The following is a 23,285-nucleotide window of genomic DNA, read 5'->3' on the forward strand; positions in this document are numbered from 1 at the left end:
CGTTGTGTATCATAAACCCTGAGGTTTTTAACTGGGTCAAGAATACCATAGCATCCCTTTCACAAGTGATGAAGATTAAGTTGAAGCTTGGTTGTGCCAAGAGTGAGCTTATTAAACTCTTTGCTATCTTAGAAAGGCCAAAAGCCTCAGCAGGCGACTGGTCATTGCCTATATGATCCCAGAAGCATGTGTCTGAAGAACGAAGTTTTATTTGTTAAATATAATAAATGAATTGTTACACTGTCTCTTAAATTACAAATACTAATTTTTAACTATTTCCTTATGAAAATGCTCTTACTTTATGGACCAAAATATATGTTGAAAGACACAAACCTTTGATCACCATGGGTGAGTGACTGGTCTGCAGATGCTTTGAGAGTTTTGAGAGTTCACTGAATTCTAAGAGTGGAGAGTGTGTGGGGGGGCGGTATAGAGGAAATGAGACAGGGAGTAAAGAAGGGAAAGTAGGAAGAGACTTCTGAAAACCCTAGGCTGATTGCTAGGGCTTCTTAAAAGCCACAGTTCACTGCAAACCAGAGTTGTCTTGGGAGACTGTAGGAGCTTTTGTTTTATTCCTTTGTTGGGCTTTATTGTGTAGATTAATAGGGTTGCCAAACTGAGAGGATTTCTGATCTGATGTTATTTAAGGCTGGGTGGGTCATAGTTCAAGTTTTATTTTACATTCAAGGGAACACAGTGACTTTGCAGTTTGAGTTTTATTTTCCTTGGCCTCTGTTCTACTTCAGCATGTGAGAAATTTTCTTTTTCATGTTCTATAATAATACCCAGTCTGGAAACAAGATACACTTGTTATAGAGTATCCCTGCAGAAGAGATAGCCAACTGATACTAAAGTGTGGTTTTTCTTTGGTTCTTTGCTTTTTAGTTTGTTTTACTTGTCATGTTCAAGTATGTTTATTTTTCTTTTTTCTTATTTTATTCTTTTTTCTTTGCTTACTTGTTTGTGTGTGTGTGTGTGTGTGTGTGTGTGAGAGAGAGAGAGAGAGAGAGAGAGAGAGAGAGAGAGAGAGAGAGAGAAAACAAGAAAGGAAATAGATTTGGGTGGGTGGGGAGATGTAGTGGATCTTGGAGGAGTTGGGAGAGGGAGAGCAATAGTCAAAATACATTGCATTAAAGAATCTATTTTCAGTAAATATCAGAAGACTGTGTGTGCCATTTGAATATTCTTGTATACATATTCTTTGTATGTCCATATGAAGTAATTTCAAGCCATTATTAAGTTAGTCTTATATAATAAATCATTCTAGAATATTTCATGGTATGATAGAATTCAATGTACAAATGTGTGGGAGAATCTAATGACGTCTCTATATTGGACTTTACTGAATGCATTGTCCCTAGTCCTGTAAACAGAACTTCCTATCTCTTTTTAATATGTGAGGACCCTTAAGAGTGAAGACTGAGGGTGGTTTTGATGGCAAGTTTGTCACAAATGAAGATGCAAATTACAAGTATAGGAACATCATTTCAGTTAAATATGTCCTATATGCTGGTCCTCTCTATATTGGTGCATTTGACTTTCCAGTAGTAATTGCTGTTGAATTTAAAATATATCAAAAATAATGAGGCCAGTTAAATGGCTCAGCAGGAGATGGTGCTTTCTATCAACTTGGGAAATCTAAGTTTGATCATGGGTACCCACATGGTGGAAAGAGAAAAGCGAACTCCATAGTTTGTCACCTGAACTTCACATGCACGGGTACACTGACACACAGCACCCCCACAGGGAGCAAATGTTAAAATAAATAAAAGTATTAAATAAAAAAAGAAAGGAAAGAGATGAATTACTACTGTTCTTTTATCAGATATGTAGTTCAGGAAATAATGAAACCAGTTTCTTATGCTTGTTGTAGCCTCGTCTTCCTCTTTATTCTTCTCCTCTTCTTTCTTCTTGTCCTGCTTCTTCTGCTCTTCCTCCTTCACTTCCTTTGAAAAGCCCAAGTCCTTTTTTTCTTTTGAAATCCTCAATCTGATTTCTTTTTCCTTTCTTTCTTTCTTTCTTTCTTTCTTTCCTTCTTTATTTTTGTTGAAAAAAATTTCTGCCTCCTCCCCGCCTCCCATTTCCTTCCCCCTCCTCCCACTCCTCTCTCCCTCCCCCCACTCCTTTCCCCCTACCCCCACTCCTCTCTCCCTCTCCCCACTCCTCTCCCCCTCCCCCTACTCCATTTCCCCTCCCTCTCCAGTCTGAAGAGCAGTCCGGATTCCCTGCCCTGTGGGAAGTCCAAGGTCCTCCCCCCTCTATTCAGGTCCAGGAAGGTGAGCATCTAAACAGGCTAGGCTCCCACAAAGCCAGTTCATACAGTAGAATCGAAACTTAGTGCCATTGTCCTTGGCTTCTCATCAGCCTTCATTGTCCACCATGTTCAGAGAGTCCGGTTTTATCCCATGCTTATTCAGTCCCAGTCCAGCTGGCCTTGGTGAGCTCCCAATAGATCAGCCCCACTGTCACAGTGGGTGGGTGCACCCCTCACGGTCCTGACTTCCTTGCTCATGTTCTCCCTCCTTCTGCTCCTCATTTGGACCATGGGAGCTCAGTCCGGTGCTCCAATGTGTGGGTCTCTGTCTCTATCTCCATCTATCGGCTGGAGAGATCGCTCAGCTGTTAAAGGCTAGGCTCACAGCCCAATTCCTTTTTGACCCCTGAAAACATATTGGATACATAAATTTTGTTCATTAAAACTCTTTCACTGTCCTGGTCACAATAATGCTGCCTTCTGTGAATGGTTTCCTCTTAACCCTAGGAGGTCCTGGCAAAAGCAAATTGAAATGGTTGAGGCTGAGAGTAGGAAAGCTTTCTAGAGGGAGGCAGGATGTGTGAGAAAGGACCAAGAATGTATTGTTTAGGAGGGTCAAGGATTGATCATTTCATCATGGAAGACTATTAGAAGTGTTTTCCTGTGAGATTCATAAACCTCACCAGGTGAGAAAGACATATTTCTTTCATTTACATATAAAAACATGATTTTTATACAATATAATTCTGATTAGAGTTTCCCCTTCCTCTACTCCTCCCCTACTCTTCCTACAACCCTGCACACATAAATCCACACATTCTCTTTCTTTCTCTTGCTCTTTAGGAAACATGCATCTAAAAAATAATAAAAAAAATAAAAATGGGTAAGAAAAATATGAATTGGACAAAACAAACAAATGAAAAGAAAACAGAAAGAACCAAAAAAAGGCACAAGAAACATAAATATCTATACAGACACAAAAGTTAATACATAGATAAATCCCATAAAGATACAAAATCAAAAAAAAAAAAACAATTTTTAACAGAAAATGTGTAGGGAAAGAATTCCAAAAATTCAATTTAGCTCATTTGATGGTGAGAGATATCTAGTTATGACTTTGCCTCCCCTGTTATTTAATGATTACATGTTCATATATGTATGTATTTTAAGAAGCTTCCACTATAATAGGTTTCCAAAGACTGCTCAAATGGTCATAAGTTTTAGCTGTCCCACCCTGTATTCTTTCCTTACCTGTTTTCCTCCTCTTCTCAATCTGATCCTCTTTTTCCAGTCCCTACCCTCTACTCTCCCATACATCCATAACTCCTGTTTTCTCTTCCTAGGTTGATCCATATATTTTCTCTAGTCCCTTACACCTAACCTCTGTGATTACACGACTTGTTACCTGCTTATCAAAGACTTAGCAACAAACACCCACATATAAGCAAATACATACCATACTTGACTCTTTAGGTCTGGCTTACTTTTCTCAAGCTGATTATTTTTAACTCCAATTACCTGTGAATTTCATGATTTAACTTTCATGGATCAGCTGAGTAATATTGCATTTTGTAGAATACCACATTTCCTTTTTCCATTCATTCATTGGCAAGCATCTAAGGCTGGTTCAGATTTCTAGCTATTACCAAAAGAGTAGTAAGAAACATGGTTGATGAAGTATATTTGCAGTAGGATATGGAGTTATTTGGGTACATGCCCAAGAGTTGTATAGCTGGTCTCCTCCCTTTATCTTGTATCCTCCAGTCACTTTTGGCTGGGGATACTTTCTCTTTAGTTTATTTCAAAGTGACATATTCAAAAGTGACTTGGGAATAATACTAAAGCACAGAATCTAATTTAGACAAAAAACCTTGACATCTGGTATTTTTAGAACATTCTGTGGTGTTTCAGTGTCTGTAATCCAAGAACCAATATTCTAAGGAACAAAGTTATGATATTTAAAAGATTATTGGCAGATGCAAGAATGTTAGGAGACTCTAATATTAAATGTAAGCTGTGGTAAAGCCATTTTGAAGTTAGTTCCATGAAGGGAAAGGAAACCATGGAATCTAACTTTAATACCACAATCAAATCTAGCTAGAGTGGCGTTCGCTAGAGAATAGTCACTCTATCCAAGATCAAATGTTATATGGAGATAAGTCATGATATTCTGATAGTCATCCTCCCTTATATATTAATATTCTTATGAAGTACTTATGTCATTCAATATGATGGACATGGGCCGATTATTCATATGGATCATTTAGGTTATACCTAATTGTCATTGATTTAGAATATTCAAGTCAGTCAAGAAATTCATTACTGAGTATCTAGTCTGGACTGCAGATTAGGTTAAGCATTTGGGAAAAGATAAATAATTTGAAGTCTTCAAAGACCCAGGATTCACAGATAGTTAGTCAATCAGCATTACAAAGCACTTAATATGCAGTGGCTTAAAACGCTGAACAATTATTTAGCTTCCCACTCCGTTGTAGTATTTTATACTGAGGTTTGGTTACTAATTTTGTTTCCAATATTTCCATATAATAATAAGGCTTTTTTTTAATGTCTAGACTTAACCTGAAGTAGTGAGGACAAATGAACCAATTATTTCTCATCATTTTATATAGAATAGGCTCTGATTAAAACGCATGCAAACATGGTTGGGTTTCTGGAGACAGCGTAAGTGGGAAGGTCTCTTGAACCTTGGGCTCTAAAATGGCTAACATTTTCTTCATACAAAACATTTCTCTTTATCCTAAAACAAATCATAATATTAATTCAAATTTAATTCATAAAATGGGGTCACTTCTAGACACAAATATTTATGTAGTTATATATCAAATAGAAAACTACATATTTTAAATGATTGTAATATCTGTTAAACGTTGTTACCATAAAGTTAAATTAGATGAAATTTTTCTGGATTTTCCTGTTAATATCCAACTAGATTATATGAACTGATTTGGGATGTTTTTAATACGAAAAGAAATGACTTTAAAGATAAGTTGCTTAAACATAATTGTAAATACAGTTTTGTGCAACTTCAAACCACATTATTTTCTTGCTTATGGCAGCTGAGTCCCAGCTGAAACGAACAGCACAGACTTCTGTCTTTTGAGGCAATGAAACAGATGTAATAGATAATATAAACATACCGAGGAATTCGTGTACTTCCCGGAGATTCCTATCATATTGCTGCAGTTTTATTTCCCAGAGGGAGAAATAAAACACAGTGGTCTATTGAAGTTCATATATTTCTACTCTGTCTTTCTCTAGACCCTGAAGTGGTCTTGCTTGTCAAACTATATTAAAGTGACTTCCTAAAGTAGGTTGAAGTTTTATATCTATCTGAGAGGATATCATTAGCAGAATCTGCATCTCACCATGGTACTGGCTATCCAGCAGGCTGGCTCTCCTCAGTTGATAGCAATTACAGATATTAATCTCAAGTAAAGAGTGGGCCTATCCTGGAGCTTCCCCTCAGCAGATGTTTCTCGGGGCGCCTTTCTGCGGGCTACAGGATAATTCTTATACAGATTATATTTGTCAATCAGTTTCCTTATTCAACACTTAAGCTAACATAACAATATGAAAATGTTTTATATTCTAAACCTTATTTGGAAAAGCTTGTGCTGGATTGGATGATCTACATGACTTTCACATGTTTTTGTTTTTATTTTTCTTCTATTTTAAAATTGTCCTGGAGACAATGTGAAGCCAATCAATGTGTCTTAGTATATTACAAACTATACACAACCTGATAATGAAGTGAATCTTTTAGTTAATAAATAACTGAGAAAAGTGAGTCGTATATTGATGATCATTATCTTGCTCTCCATACACAATCACATCCCCCTAAATTTTCAAGAGCTTAAACATCTTTCTTAGTCCAACACTTGAAGAAGTTGAAGAACTCCATTCAGCCTTTCTCACTGCTTTGGTATATGCCTGTAAAAATGTTTCTTTCTTTCGGGTAATTGGATCAGCAGAGTTAATTGAGAAAAATAAACTCAACTCAGTCAAAATCAAATGATTCTAATTTGGGCGTGTCAATCAATATTAAAGCACCGCTATATGAAAGTGAGTGTCACACTGAGGTTTTACACATTGGGGAGAAAGGAGAGCTATCTCACTAAATCGAAAGCACTTTTCTCGATTCTTTATTATCTAACATGGGTGTTTAAAGCTATGCACTCAATCAATTACAGAACTAGACCCTAGAGGTTTTTACTGACCACATAGATTTTAAATCAACACCACCTTATCTGGTTATATTTTAATAATGAAAAGTGAAATGATTTTGATATTATAAAATTATATAAATAAAACAATAGAATAGATATTTAATGAGGAATTGTGACTTTTTATGTGTGCATGCATGTATGTATAAATGCATCTGCATGCATATATGTATGCCTGTGTGTGTGTGTGTGTGTGTGTGTGTGTGTGTGTGTGTGTGTGTGCATTGAGACAAAGCCTGGCTATCTTGAATATGCTATCCTTCTGAGTCCTTGAACTATAAATATGCACCACTGTTTATGGCTAAGCAACTGTAATGTTTTGTTATCTAGTGAGTGTATGTCTCAACATGACATCTGCATTGACAAAGACTGTAATAGCTGTAGTTTCAAAACAAAACACTTTTTACAAGCTAAAGTAAACCTTTGTATAAGACAAGGAGATACACTTGTGTTATTTTTTCTCAGTGTGGTGATTTCTTTGTATTTACTTTAAATCATCTGTCTTAAGGCTAATACAAAATGATACGAATTGAACACATTTACAGGGTGCCTTGTAAGTACTCACTGTATGTGCACCATACAATGTCTAAAGCAGGGCAAGCAATTATCTTCCTCAAATAGTTTTCAATTCTTTATAGTTAAACCTATAAGAATCCTTTCTTCTGGTGATGGAGGAAGGTCATTTTAATTAATAAAGAAATTGCTTGGCCTCATAGGTTAGAAAATTAGGTAGGCGGAGTAGACAGAACAGAATGCTGGGAGAAAGAAGCCGAGTCAGGCAGTTGTCATGATTCTCCGACCCCAGACGGATGTAGGCTAGAATCCTTCCTGGTAAGACACCATCTCATGGTGCTACACAGATTATTAGAAATGGGTTAATCGAGATGTGAGAATTAGCCAATAAGGGGCTACAGATAACGGGCCAGGCAGTGTTTAAAAGAATACAGTTTCCATGTAATTATTTTGGGGCATAAGCTAGCCAGGCGGCTGGGAGCCGGGCTGAACGCAGCCCGCTACTCCTTACAGCAGAGTGGTGCCCAACGTGGGACGCCAAACTGTTACAGTGTAAATGAACATCAGACAGAAATTATAATAAAATATTCAGCTTTAGTAAGGGAAGGACTTACAAAACCGAGTTTCTTGCAGAGATCAGGAAAACAGAAGGGAATGCGGGGAGCATGCCCGCAATCTTTATAAGTAAAAAAATAACCTCAGGGGACTCTGCCCTTCAAGCAAGGTGATTGGCTGGCCTTCCCCTACATTCTGGCTTTTTGAAATATACTATTGTCCTCCACAGTAACCTTGCCACCCAACAGCACACCAGAGTTTCTGATTCACTTCAGACCACAGCTTAGTATCTGCTATCAATGGTCATTAACATCTTAGAGGATTTGGGCATGTTTGCTACCAATACCAAAATTTTTAACTCTTTCTTAATTAATTAGTAATTAATTAACTAACTTTATATTCAGATTGCATTGTCCCCTCCCTCCATTCCTTTTCACCCCCCCCACCTTCTGTTTCCACCACCCAATACAACCCTCCTGTGTTTCTGTTTAGAAAAGGACACATCTCCCATGACTATCAGCAAAGCATGGCATATTAAGCCGCAGTAAGACTAAACACCTCCCCATGAATTAAGGCTGGGCAAAGTGACTCAATATGAGGACTAGGGTCCCAAAAGTCAGTAAAAGAGTCAGAGACCATCCCTATTCCCACTGTTGGGCGTCCCACAAGAGGACCAAACTACACAACTGTAACATATATGCAGAGTACCTAGGTAAAATCAAGCAGGCTCCATGGTTGTTGGTTAAGTCTCTGAGGGTCCTTATGATCCCAGATTAGTTGAATCTGTGAGCTTTCTTGTGGTTTCCCTGAGCCCTCTGGCTCCTACAATTCTTTCTCCCTCTCTTCTGAAGAATTCCTGGAACCTTTTTGTTTGTTTGTTTGTTTGTTTGTGGGTGTGCATCTGTTTCCATCAATTGCTGGATAAAGCCTCTCTGATGAAAATCAGGCTAGGTACTAATCTGATCACAGGAGATGGGCAGTAACTGGGGCCATCCTTGTAGATTCATGGGATAGTCCCTTGTGATGCGTTTTGGCCTGATCCCCAAATGTCCCTCTTTCCAGTACTTTCTTTCAGTAATCTCCCCTTGCATATCTCCTCCCTGACAACCTGGTCACTCATGTTTCCAGCCCCACATGCTCTCATTACACTCATGTAATCTCTTCTATTTCCTCCTCCCAGGGAGAGCCAAGTCTTTTCACCCCCAAGAACTCTCCTTGTTACCTAGTCTCTCTGGGTCTGTGAATTGTTAGCCTAGTCATCCTTTATTTTACAACTAAAACCCTTGGCTGGGCAGTGGTGGCACAGGCATTTAATCCCTGCACTCACGAGGCAGAGGCAGGCAGATTTCTGTGAGTTCAAGTCTGATGTTCAAGAACTAGTTCTGGGACAGGTTCCAAAGCTATAGAGAAACCCTGTCTCAAAAACAAAACAAAGCGCCGGGCGATGGTGGCACACGCCTTTAATCCTAGCACTTGGGAGGCAGAGGTAGGCGGATCTCTGTGAGTTCGAGACCAGCCTGGTCTACAGAGCTAGTTCCAGGACAGGCTCCAAAGCCACAGAGAAACCCTACCTCGAAAAACCAAAAAAAAAAAAAAAAAAAAAAAAAAAAAAACAAAAAAAAAAACAAAAAAAACAAAGCAAAAGAAAGAAAGAAAGAGAAACGAAGAAAAAGAAAAGAATAATTCACAACTAATTCCCACTTATGAGTGGGTACATACCATTTTGTCTTTCTCAGTTTGGGTTACCTCATTCAAAATGATTTTTTCTAGTTCCATCAATTTGCCTTCAAATTTCCAGATTTTTTTAACAGCTGAATAATACTCCATTATGTAAATGTACTACATTTTCTTTATCCATTCCTTGTTTGAAGGAATATAGGTTGTTTCTGGGTTCTGGCTATTCATGGTGGCACAGTAAAAACAACTTTCTGAATGGAACACCAATAACACAGACACTAAGAGAGACAATTAATAAATGGAACCTCATGTAATTAAAAAATTTCTATAAGGCAAAGGACACCATTAATAGGACAAAATGGCAGCATACAGAATGAGAAAAGGTCTTTACCAACTCCACATCTGACAGAGGGCTTATTTCCAAAGTATGTAAAGAACTCAAGAAACTAGATATCAACAAACCAAATAATCCAATTTTAAAATGGGATACAGGTCTAGACAGAGAATTCTCAACAGAAGAATCTCAACTGTCTGAGGAACAAACACTTAGGTTCAACATCCTTAGCCATAGGAAAAAGCAAATAAAAATGACACTGAGATTTCATCTTACACCTGTTAGAATGGCTAAGATCAACAACACAAGAGATCAGTCCAGGGTCCTTCTCCTCCACTGCTTTGGTCTTAACTGGGGTCATCCTTGTGGATTCCTGCAAATTTGCTTGCCCCCTGATGGCTCCCTCAATCAAGATATCTCCTTCCTTGTTCTCCCTCTCTGTCCTTCCCCCCTCTCAGCCATCCCATTTCCTCATTTTCTCCTCTCCCCTTCCCTTTTCCTCCTGCCTTTCACCCTCCTTTCTCCCCCGACCCCATGCTCCCAATTTTCTCAAGAGTTCTTGTCTATTTCCCCTTCCCAGAGAGATCCATGTATGTCTATCTTAGGGTTTCTCACTGTTACTTAGTTTCTCTGGGGCCGTGGACTATAGGCTGGTTATCCTTTGCTTTATGTCTAATACTCACTTATTGATGTAGGTGGGTCTTCTTTCTATCTGTTGCATTCATTGGTTAATTAATAAAGAAAACTGTTTGGCCTGATAGGTCAGAACATAGGTAGGCAGGGAAGACAGACAGTGAGACAGACGCCATAGCTCTCCTCTCCGAGATGGATGCAGGTTAAGAATCTTCCCGGTAAGCCACCATCTCATGGTTTTACACAAATTATTAGAAATGGGTTAATCAAGATGTGAGAGTTAGCCAATAAGAGGCTACAGATAACGGGCCAGACAGTGTTTAAATAAATACAATTTGTATGTTGTTATTTCGGGTATAAAGCTAGCTGTGTGGGAGCAGGGCCACAGCCCGCTGCTCCGACCACTACAACTTATGAGTGAGTACACACTGTGTTTGTCTTTCTGGGTCTGGGTTATCTCGCTCAGAACAGTATGTTTTTAGTTCCATCCATTTGCCTGCAAATTTCATGATGTCACTGTTTTTTTTTTTCCATTGAGTAGTACTTCATTTTCTTTTTGCATTCTTCAGTTGAAGGGCATCTATGTTGTTTTCATGTTCTGGACATTACAAATAATGCTACTATGAACATAGCTGAGAAAATATCCTTGTGATATTGAAGGCGTAAGTCACAAACAATGCCACACCAATTCGGGGTTATGATTATTAGGGTGGTATTTATTTAAAGGGGAAAAAACTTACAGATCACTGTCCCAGGCAACAGCCCTCTACGCAACCAGGAAAGGAGTCTAGTCGCCGGCGGAGCAGGAAGTGAAGAGAGAGAGGAGAGGGAAGTGGCCGCTTTTTTAAAGGGAGAGAGACCACGCCCCATGGGCTGGTATCTCAGCGGTGATAGGCTGGAGGAGTGGGAGGACCTCCCGCAACATGATATAAGTGTACATACTTGGGTATAAGCCCAAGAGTGGTAATGCTGAATCTTGAGGTAGATAGATTCCCAATTTTCTGAGAAACTCCTATACTGATTTCCAAAGTGTCTGCACAAGTTTGTACTCCCACCAGTAATGGAGGAGTGTTCCCCATACTCTGCATCCTCTCCAGCATAAGCTATCATCGGTGATTTTGATCTTAGCCATTCTGACTGGTGTAAGATGGTGTCTCAGAGTCATTTTGATTTCTAACTCTCTGATGGCTAAGGATATTGGTCATTTTTTGGCCATTTGAGATTCTTCTGTTGAGAATTCTCTGCTTATATGTGTAGCACATTTTAGATTGGATTATTTGGTATTTTAATTCAGATTGATGACTACTTTTTGTCATCATAGAAACATCGTCCAGCAAGTGATGGAAACAGATACAGAGATCCACAGTGAAGTACTGGGCCAAGCTTTTAGAGTCCAGTCGAAGAGATGGAGGAGTGATAATATGAGCAAAGGAGTCAAGACCATGATGGGGATACCCACAGAAACAATTGACCTGAGCTAGTAAGAGCTCACTGACTCCAGACTAACAACAGTGGAACATTTATAGGACCAAACTGGGCCCTTTGAATATGGTTGACAGTTGTGTGACTGGAGCAGTCTACGGGGCCACTGGCAGTCAGATCAGGGTTTATCCCTAGGGCTTGAACGGGCTTTTTGGAGCCTATTGTCCTTGGAGGGATATCATACTAAGCCAAGATACAGGAGGAGGACATTGGTCCTACTTCAAAGTGATGTGCCAGGCTTTGTTGACTCCACATGGGAAGCCTTATCCTCTCTGAGGATTAGATGGTGCTGGGGTGGGTGGAAGGTAGGGGGAGCAGAAGGAGGGGAGAGAGAGGGAACTTGGATTGGTATGTAAAATGAGAAATGACTGTTTTAAAGTATAAATATAAATACACAAGAGATAGCTTATGTGGAAAGGACGTGGAGTAAGGGGAACACCCTACCGCTTGTGGAACTGTAAACTTGTATAGCCACTTTGGAAGTTTCTGTGAAAGTTTCTCAGAAAACTAGGAATTCATCTATCACAAGACCAGCTCTACCACTCCTGGGCATACACCCAAAGAATGCTGAATTATACCATAAGGATATTTACTCAATTATGTTCATAGCAGCTTTATTTTTAATAACCAGAAATTTTAACTCTGAAACAAGAGAATAAAGCATAAATAGCAAGTACTTAGAAATTATCAAGAGAATTGACCCTTGACAGCTAGCTTCAAGTCTCAGTGTCCCTGTTGAAATAAAAATGGCAGTATTTACTTCATGGGACTACTGTGAGGAATGACAAAAGATGTTTTTGGTTCCCTGAAGAGAAGTTGCAGCATAATCCACAGTATGATCTGAGGTAGGAATTCTACAGCCTATTTGCCAAAGGCTTGATTAGCAGCTTATGGTACTCCTGAACAACAGTAGAACCTGCAAGCTCAACCTACTGGGAAGTTGTTAGGTCATTAGGGATATGTTCTTGAAGGGGATGTTGTGACCTGCTTTCTTAATTTTCTTTTCCCAGCCATCATGAGGTAGCAACCTGCTCAACAACATGTCCTTGTTGCATATCCAAGGGATCAGGGCCATCTGGTTATAGTTGAAACCTCTGACATTATGAGCCCAAGTAACTTATATCTTTTAGACTTTGAGACATTTTGTTATAGCCTTGGGGAGCTGACTAATACAACCTGTATAGACTAGATTTTACTCTTTTATTTATGTTTGTATGTATCATGTGCGTGTATGTCATGCAGCAACACCTTATTTTATAGAGAATTGTGAGGTCCGGAAGTATGTCAATATTGTTCTTCATTTTAATTTTGATGTGGTGTGTGTATGTGCGTGCGTGTGTGTGTGTGTGTGTGTGTGCACGTACACACAGCAGTCAGGAATCAACACTGGTGTTTTTATTCGTTGCTCTCCTTGTTTTTAATTAATTATATTTGCTTAGTTTTGTTTTATGTGCATGCTGTTTTGCTTGCATCTATGTTTGTACACTGCATGCATGTCTTGTGCCCACAGAAGTCAGACAAGGGTTTAGACACCATGGGACTGGTTTTACAAATTTCTGTGAGCCACTGTAGGGTGCTAGAAACTGAACCTAGGTCCTCTACAAGAACAACAAGTGTTCTTAACTGCTGAACTGTCTCTCCAGCCTAGGCATCTTATTTCTGAGACAGTTTCTCACTGGACCCAGAGCTCACTGATGGTGGTACCACTTTCCCTTTAGCTCCAGTAATCTATTCTATCCAATTCCCCAACAGTAGGGTTTGACCCATGTTAAAAATCTGAACTTAGGTCTTGATTTTTGTATGGCAGACACTTCACTTGCCGAGCCACCTTTCCAATCTGAACTCAACTATTTGACAAATAATATTTTCTTTATTTTCCAGTATAAACACATAGTGAGTGTCCAGCTAGAATTATGATAGTGTGCTAAGAATCAGGGGATACAAAATTGTAAAATAGACTACAAATGCCATTCTTGGGTTGAAAGTACATGTTGAGAAAAATACATGAACAAATGTGACGGTAATATCAAGTGCGGGATAAAGTTATACAGCAAGAAAAAACATGCAGTGGGTATTTGGAGCAGTTAGTTCATACATATCACATATTGTTAAGGGTGAGGCATAGGGTTTCTTGAGTGCATAAGTAAAGGCATTTGAGACTTGCTTTGCAGATGCCAAAGTCTGACATTGAATCATTGGTAGGAGAAGAGCTCTAGCCAGCAAGCACAGTATAAATAAAAACAAAATGATACTCATGGTTCAAGGCTATAGAGTGGGCTTAATTTAACAGCCATGAGAAGACGAGGAAAGGTTATAACATTGGCAAAAGATGTTAAGATCAAGTAGTTTATTTCTAATGGTAAACTTTAAATAGATCGGTAAAGGTCGTTGATGGTTTCCTCGAGGGACCAAATGTGCCTTTTTTTGCTGGCATTGACTTCTTTCTGTATGTTCACAATAACTCAAGCTGGCTTAGATTCTTCTCTGGTCCTTCGCTGTAACATAGACCATGCTGACTGCAGCTCAGACTTCCCTTTGAGTGACCTTTGCCCGTCTCTATGCATCCTCCTGTTTCAGTTTATAAGCTTATTCTAAATGTTCAGAACTAGCGTTACAAGGAAAGATCAAATAGCTCCCTAGGTTTCTGAATGAATAAACCCCAGCTTGTAATCTTCTTTCTGGACATTACTTAAATATAATATCAGTGAAACTCATTGACTCAGTGGATGGTAGGAAAGAGATTGTGAAAGGAATCCAGGAGCGTGTTGTTCCAACAAAAGATGAAGGGAAGGTCCATCTGGGAGGATGTATTTGAAGAAATCAAAGCAGTGTGTTTTGATGTAGTTCTGGTTTGGTTTTGTTCCCTGTAAGTGAATTATATGATATTTTATCCAATTCAAATTCCTCCAGTCAGCTTTCTGCTTAAAGCAATGCATGCAACAATATTATTATGCAAGAAAGCTAACAACAAAAACACAAAACACTAGGTATTCTGTTTGTGCATAAAAACCTATGTGTCACTCTTTGCCCATGAGAAGTCAGGTTACTGAGGGTAGATAGAGAACACTAAGGGCACACACCAGTCACCTGTTAATGTAGACATAATAGTGTAGAGGATCTCAGCCTAATTGTTAGAGAAAACATTTGGAGCCTTTGGCTCGAGGAACTGGCCCCTCACAGCCTGACCGTGTTAGTGAACTTCAAGTCTTTACGTAACTACAAAATCCAGTCAAATATGTGTTCTTTCCCCAGAGTTTATGTTTTGAACATTACAGAATGTAAATATTTATTATGAATGTATTTCTATTTTTTTAAAAAAAATATATTAATGGGTATTTTGTCTGCATTTATGTCTGTATGTCACATCCTTCCAGTAACCACAGAGGCCAGAAGAGGGTGTCTGATCCCCTGGAACTTGAGTTCAAACAATTGGAGTCACCATGTGGGTGAAAGGAATCAAATCTGTGTCTTCTGGAAGAACAGTTGATATTCTTAACTGGAGAACCATGTCTCCAACTCCACACATTGAATTATTAATTGAAGTAGTAAGACAAAAATTTCTTGTGCATCATGTCCTCTTCTAAATAAAGAAAACATAACAAGAAAGGAAATTTGTGCACTCAGTGAGCTAATACTGATGACATAAGGAGCATATATATGTGCAATTAATGTGGACAAGAAAGCAAGAAAATAATACAGAGTACCACAGTGTGTGTAGGGGTTAGGTGATTTGGGGCACTTTTGTGAGGGCATTGTGATGGATTCTTAATGCAGGCTAGACATGAGGGACATAGAGATTGCTAACAATATCCCAGGGATAGAGAAACAGCTCTGTCTATAGCATGCCTGTGTGAAAGTGAGTAGCTGAGGTTTATCCCCCCAAAATGTGTAAAAAAGCCGGGTGTGGTTTCATGCTCTTCTAAATCCAGTGGTAGGGATGCAGAAAGTGATGGGGATGCAGATCATTGGCAAGCCAACCTAACCTACCCTTGGGAAGAGTGCCAGACCAGTAAGAGCCCCTTTCTCAATAGCTCAGTAGGCAAAATGCTTGGCACCCAAGGAAAGACATCCAAAGTTGGCCTCTATCCTCCGCATTGCACAGGTATACACATGCATAGGCACCCACACATATGTGAACCCGCATGAACATGCATGAGCACACTCACAAATATGTCATGCAAAAATGAACATGCATGAGCACACTCACAAATGCACACGTGCCATGTAAAAATAATTTTCTAATTTCAGATATTTAGATATTAAAAAATGAATAAAATTTGCCAGAATGTAAGTGTCCTGGAATTCCTTTCTAAAAATACCAGTTTGTGTGAGCAATGCATTTGTGAGAGCAACTGGAACCTTCAGAGGATTACAGATTTGTTCACTGGTACTGGGATAAGTCAGGAAAGAAGCTGAAGTAATAACTCAGATACTGAATGAGTCTGTACACCTCACAAGTGGATTCATTTCTTGCCTACATAAGAGTGCCTCTCAAGTGATATTAAGGGTAATATATTGAATTAGAAAACACATAAAGATGAAGCTCCCTCACCACATGCAGAGCCTCATGTCCAGTGTTACAAGGATAACAGCCTCCCCCACTTTGTCTCCAGTGCTTTGAACAATTCTGAGTTGAAGGATGGAGAATTATTAAAGTTGGTGTGAGAAAGACATGACTGTGCTTTTGTGTTCTGAAGACGAACCCCAGAAGATATATAGATGATGTACCAGGGAACAATGATTAATTTAGTAAGAGAATTGTGGGTCTGTTGTAAGAGGGAGATAATGAAGACTTTCTAGAATGACAGTGGAAGTGAATAGAACGTAGGAAATGAGTATTTAAAAGATTTAAGAGCTAGAGGTGTCAGATTCAGACGACAGGGCTTAGGATCATAATTTATATTAGTATGCAAGAAAGCTGGTGGTGTGCATTTGTTTGCTGAGATCTTATTTAGAAAACTGGGTAAAAGACATTATCAGCAAGATGAGTTAAGATTTATTTACTCATTCCTTTTCTAAACCAGGTCTAATGTGACTTATGCTGACTTTGAACTTTCTATGTGCCAAGGGTAACCTTGAACTTTTGATCCTCTTGTCTTTTTCTGCATCACTTCAATGATGATGATGTGCCACCATGCCCTCTTTTGGGTGATGCTAGAGATTTAGCTCCCAGCTTTGTGTGTGCTAAGCAAGCACTATATCGGCTAAGGAACATCCTTAGCTTATATATAGGTGGAATTTTTCTGCACCTTAGCATTGAGGGATGTGAAAATCAATCATTTTTTAAAATTCTCATTGCATATGTTCTTTATAAAGGTCAAGAGAAAGTGGGGAAAATAGTGGAGGATAGAGATAGGTGCAAAATTGTGATAAGCAGTCAAAGTGATGTAAATGTATACTGTGAAATCAGCAGTTTCAAAGTCATGGTGAGCCTACTAAGGAAGGATAGTGACCTACACTTGGAGAGTTGACACTGAAGGGCAAGATAATGAGTAATAATAAATAGAACGTGTCTGTGGTTATGAGTGATGCTCTTCACACACATCCTCTTTTTGCATTTCTGATTGGATCAGAGCCCCACTCATAAGCCAGTGGCTGAGAGGTAGGTCATTTGGTAAACTAACATGGCATCAAATGCCCATAATTTTAAACAGTGGTTCTACAAAAGAATAGGGGAGAGAGAATAATCCTGTATAAAATTGTCAAAGAACGAATTCAGCAAAAGTTGGAAATTTGTTCTTATATTGTATATACTTAAACTGAAACATTCAACTAAAATGGCAAATGTTAGCACTGTGAAGAAATAAAACTGAAAGCTAAAAGAAAATAAACTGAAAGATTGAAGTCAAGATTAATAAAACAAATACAATTATATAGCACATTAATACACCAAAAATTAGTTTGACAAAGTTTAAAAGAAAGAATAAATCTGTTTACTGATTATACCTTGTGACTATATGACTGAAACAGAGTCTTGGGTCATAAACTACACAGCTTTCCCCTAAATTAAAATAATTTCTTCTGTTGATTTTGCTTTGAAACAGCTCAGTCTGAGTAAGTTCATTTTAAATCAAATATTAATAATTAAATCTTCATTATTTAAAGTCTAAGGAATCACATATTGTCAAGTATTTGGGATACAGAAGTAAATAACTCGCTATGCCTACAAAAGAACACCATCCTTTCTAGAAATGGAAACAAAACTCATATATAATACTTGATTTTCAAATAAGGAGTTTATTATGGCACTTGTCAGCCATAACTTTCAAAACAAAACAGAGTATTTACATTCTAGGAATATATGTTCTGTGGTCTCACTAGGTAGCAGACAAAATGTTCAGATCTGAAAGAGGTAGAATAATTATTGTGATTATTGGAGACCTCAGACTAGATTACAAAGCACAGATGAAATATAATTTGACAGAAAGAAGAAAAAGTTATACATAGGAAACAAAACAAATGAAATCATGACAGTGAGGATAGGTATGGCATGTGAGGACAAAGCAGAAGGTGTTCAGATGGAGAAGTAATGGAGCAAAGTCTCAGGTAGAAAATAGCAGAGACTTAAGCTCAAATGGAATTTTCCTTTGCTTTGGTTGCGAACATACTCCTGCCCAAGAAAGTCTGCTTAGAAAATTATAATGTGGAAATTTTCATACACTGTTACCTTGAATAAACCCATGCTGGAAAAATCTCATGCCAAAGGCAATATACTTTGATAGGAATAAACACTGCCCAAGACTTCTGGAAAAGATCAGGAGGACACTCCATGTTTGTCCCATTTCCTTTGGTTTTGCATCATTGTACAAATATAATATGGGGACACTAGAGCAATCTCCCATAGCATCAACTTCCTAGAGAACAATTTGTTACTGTTTCCCAAGACATGAAAACATCTTAAAATTCCTTTCGAATTTTTTATCTAATGTTTTTCATACAATATATTTGTAGGGGATTATATTTTTTCCTTTCTAACTCCTCATTTATCTTTCCTGTCTCCCTATGCACCCACCTTCAGGTTCTCTCTCTCTCTCTCTCTCTCTCTCTCTCTCTCTCTCTCTCCTCTCTCAAAAATTAGTAAATGAATAAATGAAACAAAACAGAAAAACAACAAAAAAAATCAAATCTAACGAAAATTGCATGCACGCACACACCTCCACTACCACCACTGTCACCATCAACAACAAGAACAACAACAAAACCCTAATCAGCATGGTGCATATTTTGTATTGGCCAACCAACCCTTGTACACAGGTATTGCCCTGAAGTGTGGTTGATATACTAGGTGACAATCTACTGGAGAAAACTGATTTTCTCTTTCCTAGCAGGTATCCGTTACAATTGTTTAAATGTACCTTATTTTGTTTCATTAGCTATTCCTCAGTTAATGATCATTTAGGTTATTCAATATATACCTAGAGCAGATAGAGCAGAGATGAATATAGATGAACAACTATCTCCAGAGTCAGATGTTTGTCCTTTAGGTATATGCCCAGGAGTGACACAGGGAATATAAATAGATATTCCCTTCAGTGAGGAACCTCCATACTGAAAACTCTTTCATTTTTCTAAAGTATTGAGGTAGGAAATTAAAATATACATCAGAAGACAGAAAGGCCTTCTATGCACATGGATCATTAGGATTAACTGTGTCAAAACGGCCATCCAATCAAAAATAATCTATGTATTCAATGCAATGTCTATCAAAATTCCAACACAATTCATTACAGAAATTTAAAAAATATAATCTTAAACATCATACAGAAAGAAAAAAGCTCCTGCTTTGTAAACGTAAGACAACACTAAAGAGAACAATAGCTTCTTGGGGTATCACTATCCCAAATTAAAAACTGTACTACAGAGCTATAGTAATAAAAAAAAATCTTGGTATTGGCATGAAGACAGACATGTTGAACAATGGAATAGAACTAAAGACTCAGACATAACTACACACTCTTATAGACATGCAATTTTTGACAAAGAAGCAAAAACTACACACTGGAGAAAATTACACAATCCATATTATTCCTGAGGTTGTTGTTCATCTATGTTTATTTTGGCTCTATGTGTAATAGATATAAATTGAAAAAAAAGAATATTACGTAAATGGTGCTAGACTAACTGGATAGTTGCATGTAGAGCATTAAATCTAGATCAATATCTACTACCCTGCACAAAACTTGACTTCAAAATGGATAAAGGAGCTTGACATGAGATCTGACAACGTAACCCTGATAGAGGAGAAAGTAGGGAATATAGTTATACTTATTGGCATAAGAACAGAATTTCTCAAGAAGACACAGAAAGCAAGGGCATCAAGAACAACCAATAAGTGGGTTCTCAGGAAATTAAAATGCTTTGTGCAGCAAAGGACATCATCACTCTAGCAAAGAGGCATCCTATGGAATGGTAAAAATTCTTTACCAGTTATATATCTGACAGACTTTACTATCTAGAAAATAAAAAGAACTATAAACAAAACAAAATCAAGGAAAAAAAACCTGAACATAAGAAAACAAATAACCCTGGCTGGAGAGATGGTTCAGCCATTAAAGGCTAGGCTCACAACCAAAAGTATAAGAAAACAAATAACCTAATTAAAAAATGTAGTATAGAACTAAACTGAGAATTCTTGAAAGAACATGTGTAAATGTTAACATGTATGTGGGTGTGCATGTATGAGCTGGACATGATATGCATGTTAGGTCATAAGAGGGTTTTCTAGAGTCATTAGTTTTCTGCAGCCTTTTTTGCCGAAACAAATATTTTTTTTCTTTTTTTTTTATTTATTTATTTATTTATTAAGGATTTCTGCCTCGTCCCCACAACCGCTTCCCATTTCCCTCCCCCTCCCCCGATCAAGTCCCCCCCCTCATCTGCTCGAAGAGCAATCAGGGTTCCCTGACCTGTGGGAAGCCCAAGGACTGCCCACCTCTATCCAGGTCTCGTAAGGTGAGCATTCAAACTGCCTAGGCTCCCACAAAGCCAGTACGTGCAGTAGGATCAAAAACCCACTGCAATTGTTCTTGAATTCTCAGTATTCCTCATTGTCCGCTATGTTCAGCTAGTCCGGATTTATCCCATGCTTTTTCAGACCTAGGCCAGCTGGCCTTGGTGAGATCCCAATAGAACATCCCCATTGTCTTAGTGTGTGGGTGCACCCCTCGTGGTCCTGAGTTCCTTGCTCGTGCTCCGTCTCCTTCTGCTCCTGATTTGGACCTTGAGATTTCTGTCCGGTGCTCCCGTGTGGGTCTCTGTCTCTGTCTCCTTTCATCGCCTGATGAAGGTTAATATTCCTGAGGATGCCTATGTGTTTGTCTTTGGATTCACCTTATTTAGCTTCTCTAGGAACATGAATTATAGGCTCAATGTCCTTTATTTATGGCTAGAAACCAAATATGAACGAAACAAATATTTTATATAAAGTAAATATTTATTTGTCCTTTTAAATGTATACATAGATATAACTTGATGTTTTAAAACATCTTGGCAGAAGTGTTATTATTCTCCTGAGTGATATCCACTGTTAACTTAAAGAGTCATTAAGTCTGCAGTGGACCATCAAACCAGAGATGAGTAAACAAGGACAGCTACAAAAGTCAGTAACTCTAAAGTGATTTGATTTTCTCCTGCCATAGACATAGTTTCCTCTGAAAGAAGTAAGGCTCTCTATTCTGTATTACTTTTAGTATTTTCTATGGTCACCATTTTTAAACTACTTTTTTTCGTCAGAATCATAAAAGCAGTACAAAATGGAGTACCATATGATGTTTGATAGAAGTGTTCATTTCATAATATTCAGACACAGATTGGCTATTTTCTCAAACATCAATCATTTCTCTGTAGTAAACACCTTCAAATTCCTTCTAGTCTTTCTGAAATACATAACGCCTTCTTTTGATCTGTCATCACCCACCCACCATGCAAGGGAGCACAGGAACCTATGCCTCTCAGCAGGCTGCAGTCAACACCATAAATCACACTTTTCTCACCCTCCTTTGTTTTTGCTCAGCCTGGGTAACCGCTGTTCTATGTAGTCAATGCTTTTAAATCACATCTGAAAGACACATGTGGAGTTTTCCTTCAACCTGAGCTGCTCTGCACAACACAGCATCATCCATCCAGCTCTATTTGTACTAGTGAAAATAAGAGTGTGCGAGCCTTTCGACGACCAGGATTCTGCTATGGACACACAGCATCTCTCCTTATTGACTACTGAATTTTTTTTTTTTTTTTTTTTGGCTATCGTGCAGAGTGCTGCAGTAACATGAGGTGTAGTTGTCTCTTCAGGATGCTGTTTGTATTTCCTTCCGATGTATACTCAAGGAGGTTGGTGAGTTCTGTGGTAATTAGATTTTCAAACATTTGAGGAACCTCCAGATTGTTTCCATAATGGCTCATTACTTTACGTTCCCACGAAAAATGTGCAAAGGTTTCCTTTTGCTTTGCCTTCTTGCCACAACTTGCTATTTTTTTTTATCTTTTCTATAGTTGTATTTTTTCCTGTAGTCAACCAATGTCCTGTTGGGGTTTTAAATCTATTTCCTTAATGAACGGTGCACTTGAGTATTTTTTCATATACCATTTGCACAATTGTGTGTATCCTTTAAAGAAAAACTTGTCTAAGTAGGGGAGCTGACAATTCTCCAAAGTGTCCTGTTTGTTTACGCACCTGTGGAGTTCCCTTATATGTTCTGCACGCCAATCTCTTATCAAATGATTAGATGGGAAAATATTTTCCTTCCCGGTCTTTAAATCATCTCTTTGTTCAGTTGATTGTTTACTTTGCCTGGCAGGAGCTTTGCCGTTTGTCATTTTTGTCCACTCTGGATTTTGAGTTTGGCGTTTCCGAGGGTCTTAACCCAGAAACTCTTTGCCATTTTCACGTATTTCTCTCACATTTTCTTTTTTCGATATTTAAAATCAAGTGTCAAGTTTACATTTTTAATGTACATTTTGCTAGTTTTTGTCACTGGGGATACAAATTGATCTTCATTCTCCTGTGCATTGGTATACATACTTGCTTTTTTTTTCATATATACTTCTTAATGGGCCCTTACTCAGAAGGCTGTGTTTGTATCACCTTTGTTAATTCAAAGGATTTTCACCTCCTTTCCATGGAACGTTTGTTACTTGATTTGCATGTAAGCTGATAGCTACCTTGAATTCTGCCACAAAGGTAGAATTTAGGCATTCAGGAGCCTTTGACTGTTTAGGTAAATTACTTAATGCAAAGAAAGTAACTGCGTTAAAAACCCCTATGAAATAAATTCATTCTTGCCACTGGGGAAGAAGGTGCAGTCCAATGAGAAAAATCATTTGGAGAAATCATTCAAAGAGCTATCTACACTAAGTAATTATACAAATGTTGCTGCACTTTAGAAAATCATGCTAAACAGGACCCACAGGCCTCCCCAAAGAGGGTATTTGTACTCACTTCAAGATTCTTTAAAAGCTCTGTCCTTCAGTCACAGAATCTAATATTAGACATACTTAACTGAGTCTTAAGCTGGAAAACACATTACAGGGACCCGATCCTAGGTCTAGGATTAGACAATATTTATGATATGTGATATATTTGATACTACTATTT

The sequence above is a fragment of the Microtus oregoni genome, unplaced genomic scaffold (genome assembly GCF_018167655.1).
Source record: "Microtus oregoni isolate MIOR12 unplaced genomic scaffold, Mior012 000036F_ref0000092, whole genome shotgun sequence".
Classification (NCBI taxonomy): domain Eukaryota; kingdom Metazoa; phylum Chordata; class Mammalia; order Rodentia; family Cricetidae; genus Microtus; species Microtus oregoni.